The 13,233-nt window shown below is 35.9% G+C and overlaps 1 pseudogene; it reads left to right on the forward strand.

Moving 5' to 3' along the window:
* Positions 1-13,233, forward strand: part of LOC127644513 (piezo-type mechanosensitive ion channel component 2-like) — a 125,002-nt pseudogene that overhangs the window by 55,184 nt on the left and 56,585 nt on the right.

Here is a 13,233-nt window from a genome sequence, read left to right on the forward strand (position 1 = left end):
ACCTCCCTAAATTGTATTAAATTTCTTTTTTTTTTTATTATTGAAATTGATAGAGTGGTGGTGGCGTAGTGGACTAAATCACATAACTGGTAATCAGAAGGTTGCTGGTTTGATCCCCACAGCCACCATCATTGTGTCCTTGAGCAAGACACTTAACTCCAGGTTGCTCCGGGGGGATTGTCCCTGTAATAAGTGCACTGTAAGTCGCTTTGGACAAAAGCGTCTGCCAAATGCATTAAATATAAATAAATAATACAAATATAATTAGGTTAAATAGTTTTTACATTTATATTTTTTGCAGTGCTATTGAAGGAACACCCTAAATGTTTTTACTTTTGTATGATCCAAAAAGTGCAAAAATGTACTTTATTGTATGCCTAAAACAGAGGAGACAGATGTGAACACACATGAAGTCGTGGACACACAGCTGGAGGAGGATGAGGAAGAGGAGAAGACAGAGGAGGAAGAGCAGGGCGGACCCCCGAGCACTCTCGTAAAAGTCTTCAAGTTCATCATGAAGCAGAGCTACATCTGTGCTCTCATCGCAATGATGGTGAGGAGGTCAAAGGTTTAACGAATAGTTCCCCCATTGAAAAATGTCATCTTTTACACATCCTCATGTCGTTCCAAACCCATATGACTTTCTTCTGTTTAATGCAAAAGGAGATGTTTTGGAAATTGTTCAAGCTTTTCTTTTCCATAAAATTAAAGTAGATGGTGTTTTATATAGTCAAGCTCCAAAAAAGCAACATAAAAGTTGCATAAATGCAACTTATGCGCTATATTTCAGGTTTTCTTAGGGTCATATAATAGGTTTGTGTGAGGAACAGGCTTAAATCTTCGTTGTTAACTAATACATTTGCCCTCCATCTTAAATTGCTACATTTGATTTATGATAAAGCTTACCCTTTCTCTTATGATATCCCACTTACATATTAAAAATTCTTGCATGTTATTTTTCTTTCTAAGGCGTGGAGTATAATGTACGTCAGCTGGCCGACGTTTGTGCTCCTCCTCTGGTCCTGTACTCTGTGGATGGTGCGAGACAGGAGGAAATACGCCATGCTGACGTCCCCGTTCATGGTAGTGTATGGGAACTTCCTGCTGGTGCTTCAGTACATCTGGTGTTTTGAGCGATTAGATCCGGTGCCTGGATTCTTCCTAAAGATGAAGGTGCCTTTCAGTGAACTGAGCACCAAGGTAATAATTGGTGAAACATTGAACAATTCAATATGCTGGTATTTGAAACAATCTAAACCAGACAAAAATACTGATTGTGAGGATGATGTTTGAAATAGATGGTTCAGCAGTTTTGTGCACATAATATTTGTATCTGCATTTTCTTGGTCATCAACCAGCCTGCTCTCTAATTGTTGACATTGACCACTGAAAAATCCTTAAAGGGACAGTTCACCCAAAAATGAAAATTCACTTGTCATTTACTCTCATGCCATCCCAGATGTGTGTGACTTCCTTTCTTCTGCAGAACACAAAATAAGATTTTTAAAAGAATATCTCAGCTATGTAGGTCCATACAATGCAAGTGAATGGTGAAAAAATCTTTGAAGCTCCAAAAAGCACATAAAGGCAGCATAGAAGTAACCCATACAACTCCAGTGGCTTAATTCATGTCTTCTGAAGTGACCCAAACAGTTTTGAGTGAGAACAGACCAAAATGTAGCTCCTTTTTTACTATAAATTCCTAGCGCCATCTAGAGCTCTGCGCATGCGCCAAGCACTAGGAAGGGTAATCAAGCTTGAAATAATGATCATGTCTAGAGACTGCAATGGCATGATTTACAGTTAAAAACAAGTTATATTTTGGTCTGTTCTCACCTGAAACTAATCAGATAACATCAGAAGGCACGGATTAAACCACTAGAGTTGTAAGTATTATTTTATGGTGCCTTTATGTGCTTTTTGGAGCTTCAAAGTTCTGGTCACCATTCACTTGCATTGTATGGACCTACAGAGCTGAGATATTCTTCTAAAAATCTTTGTTTATGTTCAGCAGAAGAAAGAGAGTCATACACATCTGAGATGGCACAAGGGTGAGTAAATGATGAGAGAATTTTCATTTTTGGGTGAACTGCCCCTTTAACGCAGTCATTTAATGGCGATTAACCTTTGTATTGTTTTGTAGATTCTGTGTCAGTTGAGTTTCTGGCTGTTGCTGAGACAAACTCTGATGGAGCGACGGGAGAACATGGAGGAGGAACCCATGCTTTGTGATGTCAAAATGGTGGAGCAGAAAAAGGGTGCGTCATTTATTAGACTCCAAAAAATGTGTGCAACTTATAATGTTAGTCAATTACATTTTACATGATCATTTTGCACCCTGTTTCGCACATATTGCGTCTGCAGCACGTGAACGTTGCAGTAGAATAATTGCAACTACATGCACATTTAGTACTGAGCTTTCACACTGACATATTATATATACACACCCGTGCATATTATATATTCCACCTATTCCACCTTCATGCCTACAATTTCCACTTCTTGTACTGTTGTTGTTGCACTGTATATTTTTGTCATTTGCTCTGTATTTTATTGCATTGTCCCGTGCTGAAAATGATGGCGAATTCTGATGTGAATAATGTAATTCTGACATTCCCCCCCAAAAATACTTTTCATTTTTCCATCTTGGTTTTAGGGGAAGAAATGGAGGAAGAGGAGGGGGATGAGAATGACCTGATGCAGGTGATGGGGAAACTGGTAATGGGTCTACTGGTCAAATACTGGATCTATATCTGCGGAGGAATGTTCTTCTTCGTCAGCTTCGAGGGAACCATGGTCATGTACAAGATCGTCTACATGATGATGTTTCTCTTCTGCGTGGCTCTCTACCAGGTTCTGCTCTTGTCTGGGCTCATGAAGGCTTCAGTGCTTCTTAACTGGTTTTGCTTCCGGACACAAGTTTTATACAAATGTTTGTCATAGAAAAAGTCAACAAAAATGTCCGTAAATTAAAACGTTGAAATTAGTATTATTGCCATTACACTGCATAGGTCCAACAATATTTTGAACATAATGCACAGGCTGAATAGGAAAATGGACAAGCTGCTAAATGTATCTTGAATATCAACCAAAAATTCTGGAATATTCTGGGTTCAAAACAAGTTAAGCTCAATCGACAACGTTTTTCGTCTCATCCCGCCTTTTCATAATAAAGCAAAAATGGAGGTTACAGTGAGGCACTTACAATGGAAGTCAATGGGGCCAATTTTTGGAGGGTTTAAAGCAGGGGTGGACTGGGAAGGGAAATCGGCCCGGCATTTTACATAGTGGCCCAAAATCGCTGTCCTTTTGTGCATATCGCTGCATATCATTTCAGCTTATCGCGGCCGGCCCACCGGTCCGCCTGGTTCTCCCAATGGCCAGTGATCGGTCCCAAAATGCGTCAGCCCATCGGGAAAATGCCCGGTATTCCAGATTACCAATTCAACCCTGGTTTAAAGGGAGAAATGTGAAATTTACAATTTTATAAAAGCACTTACATTGATTCTTCTGTTAAAACTTGTGTATTATTTGAGCTGTAAAGTTATTTAAATGGTTGTTTTTACAGTAGTTGTAGAGTGTACGGTGTTACGTCATGGAAACTAATTTGTAAAGTTGGATGTGACTTTACACGGAAAATGTTAAAGGAATATACTGATTTAAATAAAAGTTGAGCTCAATCAACAGCATTTGTAGCATAATATTGATTGCAAAAAAAAAATGTATTTTGACTCATACCTCCTTTTCTTTGAAAAAAACCTAAAATCTGGGTTCGAGTGAGGCACTAACAATGGAAGTGAATGGGGGCCAATTTAAAAAAATAAATAAATTCAAAAGCATAGCCACAAGACATAAACAATATGCATGATTTTAGTGTGATAAAATCACTTACTAATTTACTCCACTAATTAGCCAATTTTACAACTTTGTTGCCATGACGATGTAGTGTCAACAAAACCTTAAAATGACTGTAAAATGACAATTTAAACAACTTTACAGCTCAAATAATACTTTTTTTTTCTCCTGTTTTAACAGATGAATTCATGTAATTACAAGTTCACATTTCTGCATTTAAACCCTCCAGAAATTGGCCCCATTCACTTCCATTGTAAGTGCCTCACTGGAACATTCCATTGTTTTTTTTTTTTTTAAAGAAAAGAAGGGATGAGTAAAAAGTCGAGGGGTGGGTCATATTATCGTTTACTTGTGTAGTTTTGTTCATGGGTTTTGAAGATTTTAAGCATGAACCTGTCCATGTTGACATCTGTAACGTTTGTCTAGCTTCTACCAAAAGACAGATGTATTTGTGGCAAAATACTGCTCTCCCTATAATGCACTATTTGCATTTTATTATTTGCAATCAGTGTTGTTTCCCCTGCTATCCACGACTCAATCAGAACAGACCCGTGACTAATTTTCAGGTTGCAACCCACCAGTTGAGAAGCACTGCAATATAGGGTGTGATGTAATAGGGATTTTAATATGTGTCAGAACACAGGTGCATGTTACACAATCAGAAGATGCAGGAGTATGTTGTTGAGGCCGCACTTTTCCAAACAACGAAAGTGGATAGTAACTAGGGATGCACCGATGTATCTGCAGCCAATATTTATCAGCCAATTATTAACCAAATGTCGAGCATAACCATGAAAACGTTGATATAAAAAACTGATGGTTGATTTATAAATAATTAGTAACACAATTTGTAAAAATTCTGTGTCTTTAAATGGACAAGCTAGAAATAATAAAGGCCACATTATGCTGAAGGGTTGGCACTCATAAAAACATGTAATATTTACTTTCATTATTTCTCGTTCTTATGTTAAAGCAGAGGAAACACCATCAACAGACGCGACAGTTATGATAGCGGCACTTAGCTTTAGGCTACATGAGGAGGGAAACCATCAAAAATGCTTCGAAACCAGCAGACTTTGACTTCTGAGATATCGATATGACATCCATTAATGCTGCATGAATGATTGAATTAAGATTGAAATCACTAAATCGCTTTGTGTGATTACTAAACCTTAAACAGCTGTATTTCTGCACTCAGCACTTCACAGCACTGTGTGAGCAAGTGGCGCCCTTTAGCGGTGTGGATGGTATTATACATAATTTAAAAAGGGGTTTGTTCCTTTGGTTTAACCGTATTATTTTGCCATGATGTGGTTGAAATGTCCGTGGAATTGCCACACATATGCATAGAATGAATTTATAATGTTCTATTATAAACAGTACATACATGTAAAATGTGTTTTCTGTTGTTTTGAAATGCAAAAACAGAAGTACAAAATAAACTTGACAGCCACTAGTCCCTGTATGCTTTCATTTGATAGAAAGGAGCAGCGTGAACACTCTGACTAACATCTCCTCGGCATGTGAGTAAATGATTTTTAAACTGTTTAATAGCCCTTGACAGAGCGGTTATCTTCTCCTCAGGTACATTATGAGTGGTGGCGCAGGATCCTGAAGTATTTCTGGATGTCTGTGGTGGTCTACACTATGCTAGTGCTCATTCTCATCTACACCTGCCAGTTTGAGGATGCCATTGATACCTGGACTAGAATGACGGGCATGTCAGTCGAAGTGTGAGTTTTGAAGACCCACAATGATTAAATGATTTGATATGAAGTATAATTCTAACCCTAGTAAGCTCCCTTATTGTCTCCATAGGCAGCTATCTTTTCAAGCAGCATCATGTCACAAAGGAAGCTCATATTTATCTGTCTTCATGGACAGCAGTTCAACGGTCACTTATGGGACGCATGAAAGTGACTCAACAAATGCGCACTGTTGATTTCAGTACAATACTACTTCAACTTTAGTGTTTTACTCAGAATTACATTTAAAATGAATGTATTTTAAAATGTTCTTTAGTATCTTTTCGAGAAATACACTTCCAGGACATTATTTCTCAGCATAGTTTAGTGTAATAAAATAGTATATTTGTTTGTCATGTCAAATTCAGCTTGTTACAAAAAATGTATAAATGTTTTTTTTTTGTTTTCTTGTAGCTTATGCTTTCAGAAAATAGCCCACAATCTCAGGACATTATTTCATAACAGTTCACCATAATGTTGAAAACAATGCATGTGTATAAGAGAAAATTCAGTTGCACCAAATTACGTCCAATATTAATTGACATGTATTTGAAGTGGATTATAATGTGTTACAAATTACTTAAGTGCTACAAAAGTGGATCAAAAAAGCACTCAAAGTTGCTCATTGCATTTAACATGTATTTAAACTAACACTAAATAAATGTCACTTAAAGGGATAGTTCAACCCATCATTTACTCGCCCTCATGCCATCCCAGATGTGCATGACTTTCTTTCTTCAGCAAAACACAAATGAAGATTTTTAGAAGAATATCTCAGCTCTGTAGGTCCATACAATGCAAGTGAATGGTGATCAGACCCTTGTAGCTTCAAAAAGCACATACAGGAAGCATAAAAGTATACCAGTGTTTTAATCCATGTCTTCAGAAGTTACCTAATCAGTTAGGTGAGAAACAGAACAATATTCAAGTCCTTTTTTTACTCTAAATCTCCACTTCACCATTCACTTTTAGATGTAAAATTGAAAGTAAACAGGCACCACATGTGACTTTCAGATGTAAAAGAGAAAGTGAAAGTGGAGATTTAGAGTTTTAGAGACTTCAGTTTTAATTTGTTTCTCACCACACCTATCATATTGTGTCTGAAGCGAGCGCTCTGGACCTCAGACTGGGGCGAAGGTTCATCTTCCAACAGGACAACGACCCTAAGCACACAGCCAAGATAACAAAGGAGTGGCTACAGGACAACTCTGTGAATGTCCTTGAGTGGCCCAGCCAGAGCCCAGACTTGAACCCGATTGAACATCTCTGGAGAGATCTGAAAATGGCTGTGCACCGATGCTCACCATCTAACCTGATGGAGCTTGAGAGGTCCTGCAAAGAAGAATGGGAGAAACTGCCCAAAAATAGGTGTGCCAAGCTTGTAGCATCATACACAAAAAGACTTGAGGCTGTAATTGCCAAAGGTGCTTCAACAAAGTATTGAGCAAAGGCTGTGAGTCATATGGATTACGTTTATGTTTCCTTTATGTGATTTGTGGAGCTACAAAGGTCTGATCACCATTCACATGCATTATATGGACCTACAGAGCTGAGATATTCTTCTATAAATCTTAATTTGTGTTCTATAGAAGAAAGAAAGTCACACATCCGGGATGGAGTGTGAGTAAATAATGAATTTTCATTTTTGGGTGATAAATTATAATAAATTGTTCACAACTGCACACTGAAGTATGCTCTTTGAAAATATGTTACATTCACAATACGTACACATTTTGAATGTATGCTTAAGTGTCCTTTTTATTACAAGGGAATATCAAGGAAAATAATAGACTATTTTTATTGTTCTCATGATCATGCAGCCCTAGATTTACTCATCAAAGTCTCAACCTTCTAGCAATGTTGACAGTGTTCACAGCCTCTCATTTGGACTCACCTCTCTCTTTCTCATTATGTGGCTCATGCAGACTGAAGGCTATCGGTCTGGAGAAGTATTACCTGTCTGATCTGTTCACTCGTATTTTCATCCCCACGTCATTTCTGCTGGTGTGTATCCTGCATCTGCATTACTTCCACGACCACTTCCTGCAGCTCACCGATCTCAAAGCTGTGGTCAGCAAACAGGAGAGCACCATATACAGGTGAGTGACACAGACAGGTGTGTATACTCATATATAGAGACATGCAATTACTGCATGTATGTATAACTAGTTAACTAGTTTTCTTAATTCTGAAAGAAACAGGATGTTCAATGAAAAAATTCTGAATATTGGATGAGATTTAATTTTATTCATTGAAAATCGATTGAATATTAAAAAGGGCCATCTGTCTGTCTGTCTGTCTGTCTGTCTTTCTATCTTTCTGTAGTATCTGTCTGTCTGTCTGTCTGCAGTATCTATCTATTTATCTGTCTGTCTGTCTGTCTGTCTATCTATCTATCTATCTATCAGTCTGTCTGTCTTTCTATCTTTCTGTAGTATCTGTCTGTCTGTCTGTCTGCAGTATCTATCTATTTATCTATCTGTCTGTCTGTCTGTCTGTCTGTCTGTCTATCTATCTATCTATCTATCTGTCTGTCTGTCTGTCTGTCTATCTTTCTGTAGTATCTGTCTGTCTGTCTGTCTGCAGTATCTATCTATTTATCTGTCTGTCTGTCTGTCTGTCTATCTATCTATCTATCAGTCTGTCTTTCTATCTTTCTGTAGTATCTGTCTGCAGTATCTATCTATTTATCTATCTGTCTGTCTGTCTGCAGTATCTGTCTGTCTGCTGTATCTATCAGTCTCTGTCTGTCTGCTGTATCAGCAGTCTCTGTCAGTCTGTCTCCAGTATCTGTCTGTCTGTCATTCTGTAGTGTGTCTGTCTGTCTGTCTGTCTGTCTGCAGTATATGTCTGTCTGCTGTATCTATCTACTGTATCTGTGTGTCTGTCTGTCTGTCTGCAGTATCTATCTGTCTGTCTGTCTTTCTGTTGTATCTGTCTATCTGTCTTCAGTATCTGTCTGTCTGTAATTCTGTAGTGTGTCTGTCTCTCTGTCTGTCTGTCTGCAGTATCTGTCTGTCTGCTGTATCTATCTACTGTATCTGTCTGTCTGTCTGTCTTTCTGTAGTATCTGTCTGTCTGTCTGCAGTATCTATCTGTCTGTCTTTCTGTAGTATCTGTCTGTCTGTCTGCAGTATCTGTCTGTCTGTCTTTCTGTAGTATCTGTCTGTCTGTCTGCAGTATCTATCTGTCTGTCTTTCTGTAGTATCTGTCTGTCTGTCTGCAGTATCTATCTGTCTGTCTTTCTGTAGTATCTGTCTGTCTGTCTGTCTGCAGTATCTATCTGTTTATCTGTCTGTCTTTCTGTCTGCAGTATCTGTCTGTCTGCTGTATCTATCTACTGTATCTATCTATCTGTCTTCACTATCTGTCTGTCTGTATGTCTATAGTATCTGTCTGTCTGTCTGTCTATATATCTGTATTTATATGTCATATATCTATTGTTCTGTCTGTCTGTCTTATAGAATTATTGTGAGTGTTTTATGTCTTCAATTGTTCTTGCTTTGATTGAGTTCATTCCATTCTGTAAATTACTTCAACAGCATCAAGCAAAAAATATCTTCTCCTCAGAGCAAGTATGATGTAAAGCTCACTTTGAAGCCTCATCGTGCAAGTGTTTAAAACCCTTTATAGCTGCAACAACCATCTGGAAGTTCATCATGAAAGTGCAAGGTTGTGACTTGCTGAAAGTTTTAGTTTCATTTTATGGTCAAATAATTCAGATATGGCAAAGACACTTGCATTGCTTTGATATAAAAACTAGGCCCTGACACTATTTTGCACTCTCACTGTATTGCTTGTTTCTTATGAATCTAATGATCACAGCATCCATGATTTTCACCCAAACCCTGCCTGTGGAACCCAGTTCAATACACCAAAATCCTGATCCAAGGGTTTATGCCATTTATGGGGCACTAACTAATAAATCTGAGCTAATTTGAAGCACATATAGTCGGTTCTCTTATAAATGGCAGAGACAATGTGTGTCTTGACAATGTGTTCTGTTCAAACGCTCATAATCCTCAGACTGGTCCATCCAGAGGGGAGTTTGGCTGATCTGATGATGACGAGCACGTCTCCTGAACCCCTGCTGAAAGAAGAAAAGAAGAAAGAGTCTGTGAATGAGGTGCTGGTGGAGATCTGTGTGCATGATGAGATGAAGAAAGAGTCTTCCTCCATTCATTCAGCTCATCTGTCCAGTCAGGAAGACATCCAGCAGTTCAGTGCAGCCACAGATCCTGAACTGCCCTCAGAACAGAGCTCAGGTGCACAACTCTAGTCTATTCTATTCTGTACCGTTCTTTTCTATTTTATTCGAGTCGGATTCCTTCTTTTGTACTCTAGTCTAGTCAATTCCGGTCTATTCTTTTCTACTATAGTCTACATAATTCTAGTGTAGTCTATTTTGTTGTAGTCCAGTCAGATCTATTCTTTTCTACTCTATTCTAGTCTAATCTGTTGTGTTCTATTTGTTTCTACTCTAGTCTACTCTGTTCTAATCTAGCCTATTATGTTCAGTTCTTTTCTACTCTAGTGTAGTCTAGTCTGATCTATTTTGTACTCTATTCTAATCTAGTCTTTTGTTCTATTCTTTTCAACTTTATTCTGGGATTGTCTAGTCTGATCTATTTCTACTCTATGTTCAATTTTTTTCTACTTTATTCTAGTCAAGTTGATTCTGTTCTTTTATTTACTTCTTTATTCTAGTCTATTCTAATATATTCTATTCTAGTCTATTTTGTTCTATTCGTTTCTACTCTATTCTAGTCTAATCTATTTTCTGTTCTTTTCTACTGTAGTCTATTCTATTCTAGTCTATTTTGATCTATTATTTTCAACTCTAGTCTACTCTATTCTAGTCTAGTGTATTTGATTTGTTCTTGTCTAGTGTAGTCTGATCTATTCGTTTCTACTCTATTCTAGTCCAATCTATTTTCTGTTCTTTTCTACTGTAGTCTATTCTAATCTAGTATATTTTGTTCTATTATTTTCAACTCTAGTCTACTATATTCTTGTCTAGTCTATTTTTTCTGTTCTTGTCTAATCTAGTCTGATCTATTCGTTTCTACTCTATTCTATCAATTCTAGTCTAATCTTTTGTGTTCTATTTGTTTCTACTCTAGTCTACTCTGTTCAAATCTAGCCTATTATGTTCTGTACTTTCTACTCTATTCTAGTCTACTCGATTCTGTTCTTTTATTTACTCCTTTATTCTAGTTTAGAATAATCTATTCTATTCTTGTCTATTTTGTTCTATTATTTTCAACTCTAGTCTACTCTATTCTAGTCTAGTTTATTTGATCTGTTCTTGTCTAGTGTAGTCTGATCTATTCGTTTCTACTCTATTCTAGTCTAATCTATTTTCTGTTCTTTTCTACTGTAGTCTATTCTATTCTAGTCTATTTTGTTCTATTATTTTCAACTCTAGTCTACTCTATTCTAGTCTAGTGTATTTGATCTGTTCTTGTCTAATGTAGTCTGATCTATTCGTTTCTACTCTATTCTAGTCTAATCTATTTTGTTGTATTCTTTTCTACTGTAGTCTATTCTAATCTAGTCTATTTTGTTCTGTTATTTTCTACTCTATTCTTGTCTAGTCTACTCAGTTCCATTTTTGTACTTTATTCTAGTTGATTCTGTTCTTTTACTTTCTCCTTTATTCTAGTCTAGACTTATCTATTCTATTCTAGTCAATTTTGTTGTATTATTCTCTACTGTGGTCTTGTCTGTGCTATTTGTTTCTTTTCTATTAGATCATATTCTAGTCTTTTCTATTCTACTCTATTTTTTTCTACTTTATTCTAGTCTATTTTGTTCTATTATTTTCAACTCTAGTCTACTCTATTCTAGTCTAGTTGTATTTGATCTGTTCTTGTCTAGTGTAGTCTGATCTATTCGTTTCTACTCTATTCTAGTCTAATCTATTTTGTTGTATTCTTTTCTACTGTAGTCTATTGTATTCTAGTCTATTTTGTTCTATATTTTCAATTCTAGTCTACTCTATTCTAGTCTAGTGTATTTGATCTGTTCTTGTCTAGTCTAGTCTGATCTATTAGTTTCTACTCTATTCTAGTCTAATCTATTTTGTTGTATTCTTTTCTACTGTAGTCTATTGTATTCTAGTCTATTTTGTTCTGTTATTTTCTACTCTATTCTTGTCTTCTCAGTTCCATTTTTGTACTTTATTCTAGTTGATTCTGTTCTTTTACTTTCTCCTTTATTCTAGTCTAGACTTATCTATTCTATTCTAGTCAATTTTTTTGTATTATTTTCTACTGTGGTCTTGTCTGTGCTATTCGTTTTTTTCTATTAGATCATATTCTAGTCTTTTCTATTCTACTCTATTTTTTTCTACTTTATTCTAGTCTATTTTGTTCTATTATTTTCAACTCTAGTCTACTCTATTCTAGTCTATTGTATTTGATCTGTTCTTGTCTAGTGTAGTCTGATCTATTAGTTTCTACTCTATTCTATTCTAGTCAATTTTGTTGTATTATTCTCTACTGTGGTCTTGTCTGTGCTATTTGTTTCTTTTCTATTAGATCATATTCTAGTCTTTTCTATTCTATTCTATTTTTTCTACTTTATTCTACTCTATTTTGTTCTATTATTTTCAACTCTAGTCTACTCTATTCTTGTCTAGTCTATTTTTTCTGTTCTTGTCTAATCTAGTCTGATCTGTTCGTTTCTACTCTATTCTATCAATTCTAGTCTAATCTTTTGTGTTCTATTTGTTTCTACTCTAGTCTACTCTGTTCAAATCTAGCCTATTATGTTCTGTTCTTTCTACTCTATTCTAGTCTACTCGATTCTGTTATTTTATTTACTCCTTTATTCTAGTTTAGAATAATCTATTCTAATCTAGTCTATTTTGTTCTATTATTTTCAACTCTAGTCTACTCTATTCTAGTCTAGTGTATTTGATCTGTTCTTGTCTAGTGTAGTCTGATCTATTCGTTTCTACTCTATTCTAGTCTAATCTGTTTTGTTGTATTCTTTTCTACTGTAGTCTATTCTATTCTAGTCTATTTTGTTCTATTATTTTCAATCTAGTCTACTTTTCTAGTCTAGTGTATTTGATCTGTTCTTGTCTAGTGTAGTCTGATCTATTCGTTTCTACTCTATTCTAGTCTAATCTGTTTTGTTGTATTCTTTTCTACTGTAGTCTATTCTATTCTAGTCTATTTTGTTCTATTATTTTAGTCTACTCTTTTCTAGTCTAGTGTATTTGATCTGTTCTTGTCTAGTGTAGTCTGATCTATTCGTTTCTACTCTATTCTAGTCTAATTTATTTTGTTGTATTCTTTTCTACTGTAGTCTATTCTAATCTAGTCTATTTTGTTCTATTATTTTCAACTCTAGTCTACTCTATTCTAGTCTAGTGTATTTGATATGTTTTTGTCTAGTGTAGTCTGATCTATTCATTTCTACTCTATTCTAGTCTAACCTATTTTCTGTTCTTTTCTACTGTAGTCTATTCTAATCTAGTCTATTTTGTTCTATTATTTTCAACTCTAGTCTACTCTATTCTAGTCTAGTGTATTTGATCTGTTCATGTCTAGTCAAGTCTGATCTATTCGTTTCTACTCTATTCTAGTCTAATCTATTTTCTGTTCTTTTCTACTGTAGTCTA

This window comes from Xyrauchen texanus, chromosome 6, assembly GCF_025860055.1.
Source record: "Xyrauchen texanus isolate HMW12.3.18 chromosome 6, RBS_HiC_50CHRs, whole genome shotgun sequence".
NCBI lineage: Eukaryota > Metazoa > Chordata > Actinopteri > Cypriniformes > Catostomidae > Xyrauchen > Xyrauchen texanus.